We start from the raw sequence: 17,563 nt of genomic DNA, 5'->3' as shown, positions 1-17,563 counted from the left end.
ACCTCTCTGTACTATTCTGTTCTCTGCATCTCCTGGAGTGTAATGTGGAGACATGGGCAAGATCGGGTTGGAGGTTGGGGACATGGTTACTGACTACAACTGCATGAAGGTATGCAAATGAATATAATGTTGCATTAGTGCAACAATGTTTTCTCAAATGTACTATACAGGTCATAAAATAAATGATTCCAAATGTCATATATACCTATGTCTCTCTTTTTTGTCAGTGTGGCTTTGACATCATGGACCAGAAGGTGCATACTAATTCAGCGTGAGCAGGAACACTCACGAATAAAACTGAATAAAAAAAATATTCACATCCACAGTCATTTTCAGTTGCGCACACCAGTCACACCCACATCCACAATTTTCCCAGGCTCATTCACGCACAAGATCTGACACTGTTTTCAAATTAAGAGGTGGTATAACAAAACAAGTTTGTTTGTTATACCACATCTTTATCTGAAACCAGTGTCAGATCAGGGGTTTTGTTGTGGGAGTGTGAACATGACTGAGAGAATAAAACTGAAAAAAATGCTAACTTTGACAAGTACTATAAATTTACACCAGTTGTTCCAGACGCAACTCAAATGTATGTTTTTATAGTATAATATTAACAACTAGCAAAATACCCGCGCTTCGCATCGGAGAAGTAGTGTGTTAAAGAAGTTATGAAAAAGAATAGGAAACATTTTAAAAATAACGTAACATGATTGACAATGTAATTGTTTTGTCACTGTTATTGTCAATCAGGTTCGTATTTGGAGAATGTGTTGTGTTCAAGTTACATTCCGTGTTTGTCAACCGTTATAAAGATAACAGGTTTCATTCATCGAAGTGTTCACTACCTAAATCACTACTTGTGAATCTAAGATGTTTAACAGGCATTCTCGGTATTAATTTGTGGATTTGCCTGCGAATATTTAGTGGCATTGTGTCTATGAACTTGTGGAATTGCCTGTGAGTATTTAGCGGCAGCGTCTCTATGAACTTGTGGATTTGCCTGCAAGCGTCTCTATGAACTTGTGGATTTGACTGTGAGTATTTAGCGACAGCGTGTCTATTAACTTGTGGATTTTTCTGCAAGTATTTGGCGGCAGCGTCACGAAGTTGGTTCTGTCTAGCTGCATCAGAAAATGTACCATAACGTCTGACACACTTCCTTTTTACTGTTTTCTCACAGCTTGGATTGCTGTTGTCATAATCGGTTTGAGTTTCATGGTTTGTTTCAATTATGTTAGTATTTGCAGGACTTGTGTTGAAGTGACATTCGGCATCTGTCAAGCGTTGTAAGCATACAAACGGCTTCATCGATAACTTCGCATCCAGCTTTTGAGAGTTGAAACATTCATAAACATCAAAGTGTCCACTACTCAAATCGTCACCTGTGAATCTAAGATGTTTAAGAGGCATTGGCGGTTCTCCAAAGGTGTAAAATATATGCAATATGTAACACAGAGAATGACTTTAAGCGTAATAAACGAACAATAAAATGGCGGAGAAGCCGTGGATTAAATAAAAAAGCTTCAGTTATCAGCAAGGAGACATGAATACTGTGGTGAAGCAAGGAAGGGAATGAAGAGACCGGAGCAACAGACGGCCTTGTATGGGCAGGCAGCCAATTACGTGGGAGGTGTGGGGATGGGGGATACAACGCGGCCTCACACGGTGACCAAGCTGCATGCTATGGACGTATATATATGTATATAAGTAGGATTCAGTTATGACCGTTACGTGAGTCAGTGAGGGCTTTAACTTTTATTAGTATAGATAAGAGCAGCTCACCACTCAAAATGGTAAATTTGTGAAGCACCTGGTATCGATCCCACAGCCTCTTGATTAGGAGTCAAGTCAGCAGTTCTTTCCATTGCACCACACAAAATGTTGTATCAACAGCCTACCATAACCTGCTTTCTTTTTCTTTGGTTATATTATTGAACAAAAGTGCACATGTATTGTTGTACTTGTACCTTTTGTGAAAGTGTTTGTTTGATATTTGGACTTCAGGCTTCACACATTATACACTTCATGTCTACATTTTGTCAATTATTACTAAAACATGAAAAATATCTCTGTTTTAACAATGTGTTTACATAGATTGCTGTATTCCAAATGACAATATATTATTTACCCTATACAGCTCCAACAACAACATTTATTTATATAGCACATTTTCATACAAAAAGTAGCTCAAAGTGCTTTACATAATGAAGAATAGAAAAGTAAGACACACCAAGAAAATGAAATAAGTCAACATTAATTAACATAGAATAAGAGTAAGGTCCAATGGCCAGGGGGGACAGAAAAAACAAAAAAAAACTCCAGACGACTGGAGAAAAACATAAAATCTGTAGTGATTCCAGACCATTAGACTGCCCAGTCCCCTCTGGGCCTTCTACCGAACATAAATGAAACAGTCCACTTTGGATTTAGGGTTCTCACGGAAGGACTTGATGGTCACGTAGACTTCTGGCTTTTAATCCATCCATCATTGTTGGAGCATCATGATGCTTTGAGTAGGTGTTGGCGGCGTAGGCCACCACCACAGAGAAACCGGAAAAAGAAACAGAAGAGAGAGTAGGGGTCAGTACGGATTTTAGAGCCACCATAAATAGTTATTATGATGAATTGAACATACAGAGTATCAGGATTAAGTTAAAGTGAAGTTATAAAAAGGCCATGTTAAAATAGTGTGCTTTCAGCAGTGTTTTACTTTGCTTCACTCCATGATAAACACTGAGCACTGAGAACCTTCTTTGTGAATTGAACTGTGGTGGGGGGATGGGGATACCAGGCTGCTTGCTGTTTGTGCTGATCGACACATTTTACATCACAAAAGATGCTGATGGAGAGGTGCGAATGGATTTAAGGTGGGCCGGGATTATGAGCGTTTTTGTAGACTTTTGGTTTTTCTAGTGTTAATAACATAGTATTTATTCTTAAATAGCTTTACTTCAGGTTCTCTAGCAATTACTATATTAACTAGTGTACAGTACAGTGGAACCTCGGTTCGCGAACGTCCCGGTTCACGTACAACTCGGTTCACGACCAAAAGATCGCCAAACTTTTGCCTCGGTTCACAACCACACACTCGGTATACGAACAAGCCAGGTTCCCTTGCCTGCCTGCAAGCTGAGCTGAAAGAGAGAGAGAAAGAGAGAGAGAGAGAAAGGGCGAGCGAGCACGTGCCTGCTAGGGAGGTGGAGGAGGAGATTGCTTCACGTGTTTGCTAAACAAGCCAGTTTCCCTAAGCGTCCTCAGTTGAGAGAGAGAGAGAGAGAGGGGCGGGCGAGCACTTGCCTGCTGGGAAGGGGGAGGAGGAGATTGCTGCACGTGTTTGCCTGCCTATCTGTAGTGCAAGGAAAACATCCCCCTCCCCCCACAGGCAGCCTGAGAGAGAAAGAGAGCGGCCATGCTTTTTCATTTAAGCAAAGCCGCACCTTGTTCATTGTTTTCAATAAGACGTGCACTCTCTTTGTGCTCTACAGTATTTCGTGTGCTTTTGCAGTTAACTATGGCTTCTAAGCAAGTGGAGAGTTGTCAGAAGAAAGTTTTGAAGAAAATTGAAATCGAAGTAAAGAAAGAAATTACAAAAGGTGGAAAAAATGTTTACCAGTTTACTCATTTACCAATCGGAGAACCCTCGTGCTTTCAAGCAGCATAATGTAAACAAAGCCAGACTGCCAGTAATGTGGAGGGTCACAAGAAGCGTTCTTTTGGAATGGCTGCATGAGGCTTTCACTCCCACCAGCTAAACAGCTAAAAGCACCAGAAACCCAAGAAATCACAAGAGAGAAAACACCTGAAGGAAAACACTTCATGCCAGAACTTGTTTCATGCAAGGTTAGTTTTCTTGGTGGTTTTGTATTACGGATTTTTCAAAAGTAATTTTTTTAGTTCATAATGCGATTTGTTGCAATGTTATTTTTCTCTTTTTTCAAATGTTCGCTTTTTTCCTTGTGCTTAAAACTCATGAAAGGTTTACAGATGGAGTTTTTCATAGCGCGATTAGGTGCGATGTTACATTTCTCTTTTCAAATGTTCGCTTTTTTCCTTGTGCTTAAAACTCATTAAAATTGTTTACATGGAGGACTTCATCGTGTGATTTGTTGCAATGTTACTTTTTGGTTGCTTTGAGTTGGTTTTAAATGAAGTTGGATTTGTGCGATGTTTTTTTCTGCTGTGCTTAAAACTCATTTTAAAAACATTGTTTACAGCGATCAGGCTTTAGGTTTAATAGCGTGATCTCCTGCAATCTCGCTTTCTTGTTTGCTTGTGAGTTGGTTTTTGCAAGCGCTTTGGAATTTTTTTTCTGCTGTGCTTAAAAGTCATTTTAAAAAAAATGCTGCGAGCACGTGCTACAGAGAGATTAGAGAGCCGGGCAGCTGACAGGGAAGGGATTGGGGGACGGATAGGTGTGTGTGTGTGTGTGTTTGTCGCGCTACACAGAGAGAGAGTGCGTGAGCGAGCCAGCTCCTGTAGCTGATCAGGGAGCCTGGGTGTTTTGTGTCAGTGTTATTCAATGTTTTTACATTAGTTTACTATTACACTGTGGATTCTATGGTGTAATTAACTATATTTGTGCTTAATCTGTACATATTTTTACATATTTACATACAGTTTGTACGGTCTGGAACGGATTAATTGTATTTACATACAATCCTATGGGGGAAACTGCTTCGGTTCACGACCAACTCGGTTTACGACCAAAGTTCTGGAACGAATTATGGTCGTGAACCGAGGTTCCACTGTACATCTCTCTGCTGACATATAAGGCACTGCATTTGACAAACTTACCTTAATACTGTTACAGTTCTGATTTAGTTGCTAGATTTTATTTTTGTCTGCAATATATTTTACTAAATTACTTTTTAAAAAAGATTTGACAATCATCACTTTTTCATGAATAGATTGGGGCAAGGCATTGTGTTCAGGGGATTTATAGCCTACCTTAACTACAACAGCCCATCCCTGAATGGATGACATTAATGCTAAAGTATAATATCTGGGATCAAGGCCTGTTAGGTCACAATGTAGAATGCATGGAATAAGTGATACTTGTGAAGCATAATGTATATTTTGAGATGTCAAAATAACTAGTTAAAATCCTGATGTTACCATTTGAAGTATGGATTTAGGTCCATCATTCTAGTGGACAGAACATGTAATAAACCCTGGTTGGACCTTCTAGTCCACTTGCATGGAACAAAACATCACCTGAGAGTTCTCCAGCTTTGTGGTCTTAGTCTCTGAGAAGTATATTTATTTTAATGTCTATATTTAAGAGCCTGTTTAAGAGTTTTTTCCTTTTTTAGGTTCTCAACTTTTTTTTAGTATTAGTATGATTTTGGATCTCTGTTTTATAGTGATGGTTTAAAAACTTATTATAGCTTTAATTTTTTTTTATCTGTACAGCTGAAATTCTGTCAAATGTAAAATTATTAATGTTCACCGTAATGGGTCTTTTTTTATGACTGTATAATTGAATATTAGATGTTTTTGTTTTAGAAATGTTTAGTTCCTCACACTTCAGGTAAAATGGCAATGTTTATAGGTTATTCCTGTATTATAATTACAAGGTTTGTAAAATGTTAAAATTTGAAAAAGTCAGGAATACAGTGGCAGTTTTATAAATGAAAATGGAAGAAAACTGGTTGTGCAAGATTCTGTCCTTAATTGCGTGTGTGTGTGTGTGTGTGTGATTTTTTGACATATTTGCTTAAAGTTTGTTGTTTTTTTTTTTAATCCTCAAGTTTGGGAGAACAGCGTATTTTTTTTTTCACTGCACTCTGTTTTGAGACTGTATTTGTGTGTCTAATTCATGGGTACTGGAGGCCTGTAGTGTTTATAGATTTTAACAGCAGCAAGCATGAAGGAAAGTTTGTGTGTTTAACTATTAACAGACTATTTCTTTAGTCACTAGATTTTAAGGATTCAGTATTTACTTAGCTGTTGCCTCATTTTCATCATCCTGTTCATAATGGTATTTTATTTTAGCAAATGCTGTAAATGTACTAGGTAAACATAAGCAAAGAATGTGATACATGTTAATTCTGGAATTATACATTACTTTGTATGTGATGAATGACACAAAATTACAGTATAATAGTATATATTTAATTTTACTCTATATACTTGAAGCAAAAACTATCCAGAAACCCAACTATCATGTATCTAGTATTGTGTGTGTGTGTGTGTGTATGTATATGTATGTGTATATATGTAGATATATATGTATGTATATATGTGTGTGTGTATATATATATGTGTATATGTATAAATATGTATATATATATATATGTTTGTGTGTGTGTGTGTGTGTGTAAATATATATATATATATATATGACAGCAACACTCATCACTCACAACAGTGACAAAACAATTACATTGACAATCATGTTACGTTATTTTCAAAATGTTTCCTTTTCTTTTTCATTGCTTCTTTACCACACTACTTCTCCGCTGCGAAGCGCGGGTAATTTGCTAGTGTATGTGTGTATGTATATATATATATATATTATATATATATATATAATATATACAGTAATCCCTCCTCGATCGTGGGGGTTGCGTTCCATACCCCCCGCGATAGGTGAAAATCCGTGAAGTAGAAACCATATGTTTTTATGGTTATTTTTATATATTTTAAGCCCTTATAAACTCTCCCACACTGTTTATAAATATTCCACGCAGAGTTATACAGCATAATCCCTTTGTATTCTCTTAGATATTAGGTAAGATTCATTGAAATTATGTATATAAACACACTGTTTATATACAGTAAAACCTAAATATTATTTTAAAGATATTGAGTGTCTCCGATAGCACATATGTTACAGCCATTACGATAGACATGCCACCAACAATAAATACGTACAATAAAAGAAAAATAGTATACAGTAAATGTGTGTACAGTGACACTAAACGCACATACATGTACTAAGTACTGTAAGTAGAAAATTAATTATGGTTACTCACCAACAATGACACGATGACTTGTCCGATAACAATGAGTTTTATTTTACTGCACAACAAAGGAGAGCGTTACAGTCCTTAAAGGAGCCACTTCAGGCGATTGTGTAGCATTGCCGTTGTTCTTCTTCTGGCAGTCTTCATTGCAAATCCCTAAAGCAGATTCCATCCGGACTACTGCCTTATTACATCCACTTACAACTCGTTTTGTACCCTGGTTAAAAGGACACTGCGGCCGTAGGTCTTATATTCCTTTCCTACTTTTTAAATAAAAAGAATCGTAGCCTTCAACAAATCCAAAGCGTTTACCTTTTAGGCAATCATTAACATCTTCTGTTTGCGCTTAGGCACGGCCCCTGAAGCAGTAGCAGATCGTTTTGGAGCCATAATGAAGGGCTTGACTATGCACAAAGATAAACACAAAAGAGCACAACTCTTTACACAGCGAAACACGTTGATGCTGAATGAGCGAGACGAGACTTCCTGGTTAACACTGCATTCAGCAAGCAGGAACTTAACTGCGTGCTCTGATTGGTTAGCTTCTCAGTCAGGAGAACTTAACTGCGTGCTCTGATTGGTTAGCTTATCAGTCATCCGCCAATAGCGTCCCTTGTATGAAATCAACTGGGCAAACCAACTGAGGAAGCATGTACAGGAAGTAAAAAGACACATTGTCCCAGAACCAGCGAAGCAGCGAAAAATCCGCATTATATATTTAGTTATGCTTTCATATAAAATCCGCGATAGAGCGAAATCGCGAAAGTCAAAGCGCGATATAGCGATGTATGTATGTGTATGTATGTATGTATAATGCGAGCAACACTCATGACAATGACAAAACAATTAGAAATGGGTACCTGAACAATGTAAAGTAAGTCTAAAATACCTACACAATAACTATAATCGTAATAAGTGAACAATAAAACAGCGGAGAAGCCGTAGATTTAAATAAATAGGCTGTAGTTATCAGCAGGGAGACATGAATCCCGTGGCGAAGTAAGGAAGGGAATGTAGAGACCGGAGCAATGGATGGCCTTATATAGGCAGGCAGCCAACAACGTGGGAGGCGTTGGGATGGGGAGCCAACGCCGCCTCACACGGTGACCGAGCTGCAGGCTATGGACTTATATATGTACGTAATTAGTATTCAGTTAGCATTGGGAACCCGCGTACCAAATTTCTTGAAGATGGGCCCATAAGTAACCGTTGAAAAGTTCAATATGGCGGCCGACATTGGCGTCATACCACTGAAATACGTACGTACATTGGTTTCAGTTAGCACAGGGAAGCCGCCTACCAAATTTCGTGAAGATGGGGCCATAAATAAAAAAGTTCAACATGGCGGACGTTGTCGACGTAATGACAGTTATGTGTAGAATTTCGAAATGAAATCTGCTTAACTTTTGTAAGTAAGCTGTAAGGAATAAGCCTGCCAAATTTCAGCCTTCTACCTACACGGGAAGTTGGAGAATTAGTGATGAGTGAGTCAGTAAGTCAGTCAGTGAGGGCTTTGCCTTTTATTAGTATAGATTAAATAGTAAAACATTAACATGAAAGAAGTAAAAGATACATTGAGCAGTACTGGAATGCTTTCAGGTAAAGTACATTTTAAAGGTGCTATAACACAACAGGTAAGTAGCACTAGCAGCGGCTTAAATGTATTTGGAACATCTCTTGGTAGCAGATCTCTTGTGAAAGGCGCTACACGATCGTTGTGGTATAGAAATTATATTTTCTATGCGATCTTGCAAATTTCTGCCTGACAACCTTGCACTACGTGCCTGTGATTTAAGAGAAAAATTGTTCTGAGAAATGTGGACGCTGCCCTTCCGTGTTTAATGAGCAGAAGGTCCAAACAATTCCCAAGTCCAAAATTTAACATGTACACCTTCTTAGATGTAAACCCTCCATCTTCTTAAAAGAATTCATCACAAAAGCAACCTTGAATGTTGTGGGGTTTTAGTGACCTGAACTCACCTTAAGGGACAGTAAGTAGTTGTGAAGCACAATTTACAAAGAGAGTTTTGCTTCGATGGCACCAATCACACTCTTTCGCAATGATTTCCACTCTCCCAGGAGTCAACAGGGCACTCGAAGTGTCACAAACAGTGTGAGAAAAGAGGACGCCTCCCAAAGCTGCGAAGCTCTCGACCCGGCAGAGCAGCCCGACATTCCGCGCCTCTTTGCGGCCACGTTGTTCTCACGACTCCTCGGTGTCGTCTTCACGTTGTTTACAGCTTGGCGCAGTTGAAAAGTAGAAAGACGCAAAGCTGTTTTCCTCATCTCTTCTACTATCAAGTACTGCCAATTAAAAAAAAGTTATAATGTGGCGGTTTCGCGACGATCCGTGCGAATAAATAAAACTTCTCTGTCAGAATGCACCTGGCGGCGGACGGCTTAGTGCTGGAGTCCAGAGAAGGGCTGGGAGAGCGGCCTTGGAAGCACTTCTATGGGATAGATCGGCGTGTTTGCTTTTACTTCTTTTCTATATCAGTAAAGTAACTCTCACACAAATAATAACAATACATAAAGACGATATAAAAATAGCTTTCTCAAACGAAGTGATTAGTTCCTGTATTATAATATGTTCTGTGGTCATACGTAATTTCCGTTTCAAACGTGAAATGAATTTTATATATACTGTGTATATATGTATATGTGTGTATATATATATATATATATATGTATATATATATATGTATATATATATATATATATATATATATATATATATATATATATATATATATATATATATATATATATATATATATATATATATATATATATATATATATATATATATATATATATATATACATGTATATATATATATATATATATATATATATATGTATATATATATGTATATATATATGTGTATATATATATATGTATGTATATGTGTGTATATATATGTATATATATATATATATATGTGTATATATATGTGTGTATATATATATGTGTATATATATGTATATATATATATGTATATATATATATATATATATATATATATATATATATATATATATATATATATATATGTATGTATATATACTAATAAATATATATATATATGTATATATGTATGTATGTATATATACTAATAAAAGGCAAAGCACTCACTCACTCATCACTAATTCTCCAACTTCCCGTGTAGGTAGAAGGCTGAAATTTAGCAGGCTCATTCCTTACAGCTTACTTACAAAAGTTGGGCAGGTTTCATTTGAAATTCTACGCCTAATGGTCATAACTGGAAGGTATTTTTCTCCATTAACTGTAATGGAGTTGAGCTGGAAAGACGGGGGCGGAGTTTAGTGTGACATCACGCCTCCCGTAATCACGTGAACTGACTGTCAGCAGTGCGTAGAAAACCAGGAAGACCTCCAAAAGCGCTTAAGAAAACATGCATTATATAATTGAGAAGGCAGCGAAACAATAAGAAGTGAGCGAGTGACATATACTACCATATTCATGAGTGCTGCTACCTCGGAAAGAAAGCAAGGTGTAAACCTAAACTTTAAATTAAGTTCATAGACAGGCTACGCTGGCGTTTCACATGCCCACAGGTAATCACGGGATACAAGTTTAATGAGAGGACGAGGATATAAGCGAGAGTTTTGATCACTTTGTAACTAAGTTAAAATTGTAGGTGAAGGGGTGTGCTTATGCAAATTCGAGACTGTGTTTGTGGGGGATTGACAGTTAAGGCGGGTGGGGGAGTCACGTCATCATCTCCCATTCATCTTATTTCGCTCTGAGCTGAGCTCCGCGGCTAACGCCGTCTTCCGAAGCAACTTCGTCAGACTGCCACCAAATACTCACAGAAAAATCCACAAGTTAATACACACGCTGTCTCTAGAGTTTCTACACACTGAATCCTCCAGGCACTACTTACAAAAGGTCACATTGACAATAGTGTTACGTTATTTTTAAAATCTTTCCTTTTCTTAGCACAAGCACAGCTGAGAAGCTTCGATGCATGTGCTCCATAACGTTAAAAATAATGCATTTAATCACACTTTGCATTACAAGCAAAGGGGAGCTTTTGTCAATGCATGATTTCCACGATTACATTGATCAGCGCATCCCGATTCATTTTACCCTCGCACCACCTTAGTTTGAGAAGAAGTATGAAAAAATATGAGGTTAACACAGAAAAACAGATCACCAATTCAAGCTTTATGAATAATCGATTCGCCATCAATAATTGTTTTGGTAAAGCCATCCTCCTTCCATTTTATAATTTTTCCGCCACTAGCCATGATTAAATGAACGGTAAAAAGTAAGAGCAAAGCGAGGGTGACTTATTTAGGCAGGCATATATATGACAGCAACACTCATGACAATGTCAATCATGTTACGTTATTATTAAAATGTTTCCTTTTCTTTTCATTACTTCTTTAACACACTACTTCTCGCTGCAGGCGCGGGTATTTTGCTATATATATATATATGAATGACCTCCAAAGAGCGCTGAGACTTTTGATATCATGAACGTGTCTGCAAAAACTGGGGTCTCCTGCCCAGCAAAAGTCGAGCAGCCAGCTCGCGTGCATAGCTGTGCCGGCCTTTGAGACGCTGACTGCGCTTCTGCCTTAAGTCAAAGTGAACACTTTTAATTTTTTCATCCTCCCCTGCGCTATAGCCTCAGACAAGTGCAAACACGGGACCCCTTTTCTACACCACGGCAAAATAATATTAAGGCGATTCACACTTTCTTTTGCACGATATCGATTATGAGGTCCTCAGTTCGGATTATGAAGACACGCACAGGAGTGGAGGACTGACAGTGCCATCACAGCCGATTAATGGCGGAGACGCCTCACCAGTCTACACAAGACCCACCCGACTGTCCCCAAAAGGCGATCATAACGCCAGCGAACACATCTCTATACTATATAAAAGAAAAAGGCAACTTTCCTTTCTTTACACCTTTTTTCCTTTTATCCCAAACCAAAGCCTTTCTCTCTTAACACTGCAGAGGACACAAAACTAATTTTCTTTAAATGCCGGTAAGGCACATTACCAGAGGCACAAATTTGAACGCTCACATAGAAAATGTAATTTCAATGTACCTGTACTTCTTAAAAGCGTTAATGTTTTACTGTTTAATAACTTATAGACTATAATTTATTATTTTTCCCTTGCACTCAGTGACCAAACCTATACACACACATATAGACACATACAAACATACACACAAGTATATGTATGTGTATATATATATACACACACACACACACATATATATAATTTGTGTGTGTGTATATATGATGTAGATAGGTATGTATTAGATATGTATATAGATATGTAGATATGAAGATATATATGTGTATATATGTATATATATATATATATATATATGTGTGTGTGTGTATATATATATGACAGCAGCAATCCAAGCTGTGAGAAAACAGTAAAAGGAGGCGTGTCAGGCGTCGTGGTACATTTTCTGATGCAGCTAGACGAAAATAACTTTGTGACGCTGCCACCAAATACACAAAACAATTACTTTGACAATCATGTTACATTATTTTTAAAATGTTTCCTTTTCTTTTTCATAACTTCTTTAACACACTACTTCTCCACTGCCAAGCGCGGGTATATACAGGGAGTGCAGAATTATTAGGCAAGTTGTATTTTTGAGGATTAATTTTAATATGGAACAAACACAGTGCTATCAGTCAATCCAAAATGTTAATAAACCTGAAACCTGAATGTTTCACAACGGAAATGTGAGTGTGTACATCATCAGGGGAATACATATGTGCACAATTATTAGGCAACTATTAGTGTGCAGATTTATTATGCAACTAAAGGAAAAATGAAAATTTTCCCATCTCACTTGTTTATTTTCATCTGTTATAGTGAGAATAATAAACAAACACCTCAAAATTTACAAATAAATATCTCTGACATTTCAAAAAAATAAATCAATCAATCAATGACCAATATAGCCACCCTTCTTTCCAATAACAGTCATAAGCCTTTCCATTCATGGAGTCTGTCAGTTTCTTGATCTGTTGACGATCAGCTTTTTGTGGAGCAGTGACTACAGCCTCCCAGACACTCTTCAGAGAGGTGTATTGTTTTTCTCCCCCGTAAATCTAGCGTTTAAGAAGTGCCCACAAGTTCTCGATAGGGTTTAGGTCAGATGAGGAAGGGGGGCCATGTCATTATTCCTTCATCTTTAAGGCCTTTACTGGCTGGCCATGCAGTGGAGAACTTCGATGCAAGTGATGGAGCATTGGCCTGCATAAAAATCATGGTCTTTTCCTGTATCACTGTTTGAAGAAAGTGTCTTCGAAAAACTGGCAGTAGGTTTGGGAGTTGATTTTGAGTTCATCTTCAATGCAAAAGGTCCAACTAGCTCATCTTTAAAAATACCAGCTCATACCAGTACCCCACCTCCACGTTGGAGTGGAGCTCTGTGCCCATTACTGATCCACAGGTCCATCCATCTGGTCCATCAAGAGTCACTCTCATCTCATCGGTCCATAAAACCTTTGAAAAAAATCTGTCTTCAGATATTTCTTGGCCCAGTTTTGACGTTTCAACTTATGTTTCTTGTTCAGTGGTGGTTGGGTTTCAGCCCTCCTTACCTTGGCCATGTCTTTGAGCACTGAACACCTTGTACTTCTGGGCACTCCAGGTAGGTTTCAGCTCTGGAATATGAAAGTACTGGAGGATAATGGGTTCCTGGTAGCTTCACGTTTGATTCTTCTCAAATCTTTGGCAGCTATTTTGCGTCTTTTGTTCTCAACACGCTTCTTGCGACCCTGTTGACTATTTGCAACAAAATGTTTGATGGTTCTGTGATCACACACCAATATCTTAGCAATTCCAAAAGTGCTGCATCCCTCTGAAAGACTTTTTACAATTTTTGACTTTTCAGAGTCAGTTAAATCTCTTTTTTGGCCCATTTTGCCTGAGGAAAACTAGCTGCCTAATAATTCTGCACACCTTGATATAGGGTGTTGATCTCCTTAGGCCACACCCTCCCTCATTACACAAATACACATCACCTGATGTGCTTAAATCCAATAAGCATTCAAGTTAATACAGCTTGGAGTTGGAATATACGCATTAAAAATGATGATAAGGTCAAAATACTCACTTGCCTAATAATTGTGCACACAATTAGATAGAGATATATAGATAGAGATATAGATAGATAGATATGAGAACAACACTCATATCAATGACAAAACAATTACATTAACAACCATGTTACGTTATTTTTAAAATTTTTCCTTTTCTTTTTCGTACCTTCTTTAACACACTACTTCTCTATATATATATATATATATATATATATATATATATATATATATATATATATATATATATATATATATATATATATATATATATATATATATATATATATATATATATATATATATAAGCCAAATACCACTGACTTACAAAATCTCCTGAACCATGAGGACTTGGGACTTGAAATTTGAAATGTAGGTTACCCTTGGCCCATAGGTGATTTTTAAGAAACGGTTTTAAAAATTTCGTGGTCCAAGCACGAAATTTCTTATACTTTTTTAGACTCGCTTGTATGTCTGTCCGCTTTTCACGAGATAACTACTTAACGGATTTAGATTGGGTTTTTTCTATAATTTGCTTGAACATTCCATTGATTTTGCGACTTTCTCATCGCACTAAGTATCATAGTTTGCTTGTTGTACCGATTTATTAGCGTGAATCCAAGAGAGGCTCATTGGGCTGCGGGGAGGGGGGCGGGGTCCACCTCACTCACACCTCTGCCTCGGAGCGTAACCTTAACTCCGCTTTGTTAGCGAACAAGAGAACTACTTAATGGATTTAGATCTTTTTTTCTATAATTTGCTTGAACATTCTGGTTGATTTTCAGACTTCTCTCATTGTTGTAAGAATCATAGTTCGCTTGCAGGAGCGATATATTCGCCCTAATCCGAGACAGAGGCTGCGGCCCAAGGGGAGGGAGAAGAATGATGTCAGAAGTAGACAGCTGGGCTGGGCCCTCCTCACTTTCCTGTTTAACTAATATGTGGGGATGGCTAATTCAAGTATAAAACCGAAAAAAAAGAAATTGCTCAATTGACTTGTTGCTGAACCCCAACTATCAGTCAGTACAGAGTAAAAGATGTTTGCATATGTGTGTTTACGTGTTTCATTTTCAACCAGTTGTCACAGTGGTAACGCAGCTCTGCCACAGATATGCATAGATGGTGCAGTGGATAACGTACCATTTAGCAATGTAATAGGTTTGAATCCTGCATCATCTCTACTTAGCGCTTTGAGAAGTTAGGTACTATTATTATTATTATTATCACATAATAAAAACATACATTTGATGTGAGTCTGTAACACCCTGTGTAAATTTACGGTACTTGTAAAAGATGTTTCACACACAACATGTCATTTGAACAATTTTTTATTCAGTTTTATTCTAGTATTCTATTCTTGAATAAAACTGAATTAAAACAAAATTTATTTAGTGATATTCTTGGATTTTTCTAATTCATTTTTATTCTTTGCTTCTTGAATGATAAAAAAAAAATCGTTCAAATGATGTGTTGCTGTGAATGTCTGTGTGCAAGGTAAAGTAACATCTACCATAGACACTGCAGTGTCTGTTTGCTCAATAAGACACCAAGATGAAATGATTGAGCTGAGTTTGTGTGTCTGGTTTATTCCTTCTGCACTTTTACAAATACCATAAATTTACACAGGCTGTTACAGACTCAAATCAGATGTATATTTTTATTATAAACTGCTCAAAAAAGTGAAATGAACACTTTGAAAACACAGCAGATCTCAATGGGGGAAAAAAATCATGCAGAATATCTATACTGATATGGACTGGGTAATGTGTTAGAAACTAAAGGATGTCGCATCGTTTTGATGGAAGTGAAAATTATCAACCTAAAGAAGGCTGAATTCAAAGACACCCCAAAAATCAAAGTGACAAAATGATGCAGCAGTCTAGTCCATTTTCCCGAAATTTCATTGCAGCAACTCAAAATTGTACTCAGTAGTTTGTATGGCCCCCATGTGCTTGTTTGCATGCCTGACAACATTGGGGCATGCTCCTAATGAGACGATGGATGGTGTCCTGGGGGATCTACTCCCATATCTGAACTACGGAATCACTAAGCTCCTGGACTGTTCGAGGTGCAACCTGGCAGCGTCGGATGGACCGAAACATAATGTCCCAGTGTTCTATTGGATTTAGGTCAGGCGAGCGTGGGGGCCAGTCAGTGGTATCAATTACTTCATCCTTCAGAAACTGCCTGCATACTCTCGCCACATGAGGCTCGGGCATTGTCATGCACCAGGAGAAACCCAGGACCCACTGCACCAGCTTAGGGTGTGACAACGGGTCCAAGGATTTCATCCCGATACCTAATGGCAGTCAAGGTGCCGTTGTCTAGCCTGTAGAGGTCTGTGCATTCCTCTATGGATTTGCCTCTTCGGACCATTACTGACTCACCACCATACCGGTCTTGCTGAATGATGTTACAGGCAGCATAACATTCTCTACGGCTTCTCTAAACCCTTTCAGATTTGTCACGTGTGTTCAGGGTAAACCTGCTCTCATCTGTAAAAAAGCACAGGGCACCAGCCGGGACCTGCCAATTCTGGTATTTTATGGCAAATGCCAATTGAGTTCCCCGGTGCTGTGCAGTGAGCACAGGGCGCAGTAGACATTTGGGCCCTCAGGCAATCCTCATGAAGTCTGTTTCTGATTGTTTGGTCAGAGACATTCACACCAGTGGCCTGCTGGAGGTCATTTTGTAGGGCTCTGGCAGTGCTCATCCTGTTCCTCCTTGCCCAAAGGAGCAGATACTGGTCCTGCTGATGGGTTATGGACCTTCTATGGCCCTCTCCAGCTCTCCTAGAGTAACTGCTTGTCTCCTAGAATCTCCTCCATGCCCTTGAGACTGTGCAGGGAGACACAGCAAACCTTCTGGCAATGACACGTATTGATGTGCCATCCTGGAGTAGTTGGACTACCTGTGCAACCTCTGTAGGGTCCAGGTATCGCCTCATGCTATCAATCGAGCTACATGGTGCCAGTCAGTGAGCACAGGGTCCACTAGAGGATGTTGGGCCCTCAGGCTACTATCATGAAGTCTGTTTCTGGTTGTTTGGTCAGTCACACCAGTGGATTGCTGGAGGTCATTTTGTAGGTCTCTGGCAGTGCTCATCCTGTTCCTCCTTGCAACCTAGGTAGGGTCACAATATCGCCTTCATGCTATGAGTAGTGACACTGACCTAGCCAAATGCAAAGCTAATGAGAAAACAGCCAGAAATGATGAGGAGGGAAAATGTCAGTGGCCTCCATCTGTTAAACCATTCCTGTTTTGGAGGTCGTCTATTTATTGTCCTATAATGCACCTGTTGTTAATTTCATTAATACCAAAGCAGCTGAATGTGATTAAAAACCGCCTCTGCAGCTTAACTGACCCAGTCAATATCCCATTAACTTCAATGACTTGATGCTGTACTCTGATTAAAGTAAATTAAAGTGTTCTTGTAATTTTTTAAACAGTATATAATAGTAACAGTAATAGCAGCTCACT

The 17,563-nt window shown here is 38.3% G+C and overlaps 1 protein-coding gene across 5 annotated transcripts in view; it reads left to right on the top strand.

Annotated features, from left to right (window-relative positions):
• Positions 1–17,563, top strand: part of rbm10 (RNA binding motif protein 10) — a 367,172-nt gene that overhangs the window by 128,363 nt on the left and 221,246 nt on the right. The window lies entirely within an intron of this gene.

The sequence above is a fragment of the Polypterus senegalus genome, chromosome 13, assembly GCF_016835505.1.
Source record: "Polypterus senegalus isolate Bchr_013 chromosome 13, ASM1683550v1, whole genome shotgun sequence".
Lineage (NCBI taxonomy): Eukaryota > Metazoa > Chordata > Cladistia > Polypteriformes > Polypteridae > Polypterus > Polypterus senegalus.
This window is presented reverse-complemented; position numbering and strand designations above follow the sequence as displayed.